Source organism: Hippocampus zosterae, chromosome 20 (assembly GCF_025434085.1).
Source record: "Hippocampus zosterae strain Florida chromosome 20, ASM2543408v3, whole genome shotgun sequence".
Lineage (NCBI taxonomy): Eukaryota > Metazoa > Chordata > Actinopteri > Syngnathiformes > Syngnathidae > Hippocampus > Hippocampus zosterae.
The window spans coordinates 11,768,309-11,771,399 of NC_067470.1; positions in this window are offsets into that span (position 1 = coordinate 11,768,309).

Genomic DNA, 3,091 nt, shown 5'->3' on the forward strand with positions numbered 1-3,091 from the left:
CAAGTTTCTTCCATGATGTGCATTGAGATGAATGAAGTGGGTATATAACTTCATTGCCTTCAGAAACTATTTCGGCTGCATTGTTTCTCTGTTTTAACTCATTCACTCCCAAAGACGTTTTTAAACGTCTTTTCAGACTTGGTCCTGAATTGGCTCGTACTGAATGAGTTTTAAATAGACTGACTCAGCCCTCCTTTTCTGATGATAACGCTAACAAATAATTTCATTTATAACCTTTGTTCTCCCTGCGTGCATGCTTTGCTTGATTTGCTTGGGTTAAATATGGGGGGGAGAAAAACAAAAACCCGATGCTTTGATTGTCGCTGTATCTCATTCCAAAAGGTAGGGTTCTTTCGGGATCCGTTCTCATCTTCAGCCTCAGAATTGCAACAGTATTGGACGGAACTGTGTCCCGTGGAAGCAGGCAAACAGTGAGAGATTGAAACGGATCACAGATCACAGAAATGATTTAACTCGGTCAGGTTTTATATATAGAGCACCTCTCTCTTAAAATGGACAGTTATCGCGTGAAAAGGATTGGAAATTGATGCTTATGTATTGAGCCACAGTGACAGAAGAGAAACTACGGAAGATTCTTAACTCTTTGTCATAGTAAAGATGGTCATATGATTTAAGATAAGTGCTTTTTTTAGGCAGGCATCAAAAGCTGCCACTCAATCATGGACACCACTTGGTGACAAGGACAAAAATGCCAGGAGATGGCTGTGGAGCACAGATCCAAATGGACACATTTCCCAGAGATGGATGAACCCTTTTTCCTTTCATGTTATAGAACTTGTCAAATAATACCTCATGGTTATGTTGATGACCAACCTGGGACGTTTTCATGTCAACTATATTTCTACTGTCGCACTATAAAGATCTAGATATTGTTCTGCTTAACCATTTGTTAATAAATTCCACCAATGTGCATGTTCACTGTAAAGAAATAGATGAGAGCAATAAAATGGTATGTGTGTATGATAGAAATGCAGTTATTCGAAGGAATGCTTTTTTTAAAGGATTTGGTCTTTACTTTGGACTTTAAAATGACACTTAGCCAACAGTTATACTTTGAGTCAACATCAACGAGTTACTGAACAGTGGTAAAGTGCTCTGAAAAAAGATGCTGGACACAAGTCATGAAACTAATTTTGTGTGTGTGTGTGAGTGGTCATCATCTGTGAGTACAACGTGTCAAGGGAGGAAGAACTAAAACTGCACCGACGGGTTGCTTTATAAAGTTGTTGGATATTTTAATCACAGTATAACTATTTCTTTTGGTATTTATGTATTTCGTCGTGTATGTTTTACAGCTGTGGTTGTTGCGCAGTGCTGTATAAATAATGTTCAGTGTTTATTTTTTTCTTATTTTTTAAGTAAGTAAACGCAAATTTACTGGAGCTAGGGATCGAAGTGACACCTGAAAAACGGCCACCTTCACGGAAAAAAAAAACACAACTACTGACAACTCCACAAAACAATTTTGGTGCCATCGTTTCAGATGTCAGAGGGAAACAAATGAAACAAGTATATTTTTAATTATACAATTTAATTTTCATGACTTAATTTTTGTACCTTTCATGGTGACTCATCTGAGCAGGAGATTGGCGCCATAGCGCCCTCTATTGATGAGTCATTGCTCATGTCAAATGCAACTCAAGATACAATTAAGTAATTAAATAATTCAATCATTTTATCCTTGGGGCCAGTTTGACTCCATTCAATGATTATCAATCGAAAAATAATAGATTACTTTTGTTGTTCCATATTTCATGGCTTTTCCTTTTTTTGATGGGGGCAACCGATTACGGATACAATTATCATGAAGCTAATTTTCTCCATGTCTTGAACACATATTGATGTTGTCAGTAAATTTCAGAAGATTATTTTGAATTGACAGTCATTTTAATTTAAAAGTTTGACCTGATGGTAGCACTAGAGGACAGGTCAACAAAAAAACTTATGACCAAGGGGATATTTGTTTGTGCAGCAGACATATTATCCAAGTGCCTGACACAAAAACCTGGGCAGAAAAATGTACATAATTTTCTGGTACCAAATATCCCTGGGGTCAATTTGACCCCAAGGGTTAAATTTGTTTGTAATATTTGAGGATAATAGGAGGGCTATGTCTGTATAAGCCACTAGTTTTGATTTACAGTACTTGTACTTTCATAGTTCTTCCATTTCAGGATGTGATGCAGCTTCTCAAATGCCATTGAGGTCATTGATGATAGCAGATGTGTCTTTTTTCCGTTTGACACGAAAATGGACCATCCAACCATCCCAAGTAGGTGTTCATCAATGAGAAAAAGTCTTGAAAAATCGTCTTTGGTATTATGAGCCAAAACCTTTTCTTTGTGAGATGTGTTAGGGTTTGCCGTAAGACAGATTTATGCACGAGGATCCTGCATGGAGAATTTCTTGGGACTCGAGAGAAACCAGTAGTTTCAAATCTCTGCATGCTGCTCCTCAGTGGCTTGTAATAGCTGAGTGAGGATAAGTGGATCGGAGGATGGATGGATGGTATAAAAACACTTCTCCCATTGTGGATAGATTGTACTGCCTGTCCTCTATCCACGTGAAAAAGTTTTGCCTTTGCCTTGCATTAGGCTGAACTCTTTTGTTGAATATTCTTTGTTCAAATTGAGTTAAAACTATTTTACACTGAACATACTTGATGTGCTTACCCGCTTTTATTGGAGGAAAAAAAGAGAGAACCGCTTAGGTCATGAAAATCAGCAGATAGCGACAACCCACCTACCTCTTAACACCCACAGAGGGGGAAAATGTATCATGTGGCAGCGAGGCAGGCACGTCGGACGCCAGCCACCACGCAGACGTTTATGTGAATCGCTATTCGACCACAAGATGACGCCATGGAATAACATTTCGCAAATGCTCAACCCTGCCGCAGTGCATCTGCAGGATGCAATATCACATCCTCCACAGCTGGGGAAATGCAATCATATTCTTTGATAGCTGGGCAGTCCTGTTTTAAAACGATGTCCTTGGTGGGCTTGTATAAATGTATTTTGTTGTTGTTGTGCAGTATAGTATTAAAGTGCTCATGTATTGCAGAGGGGCT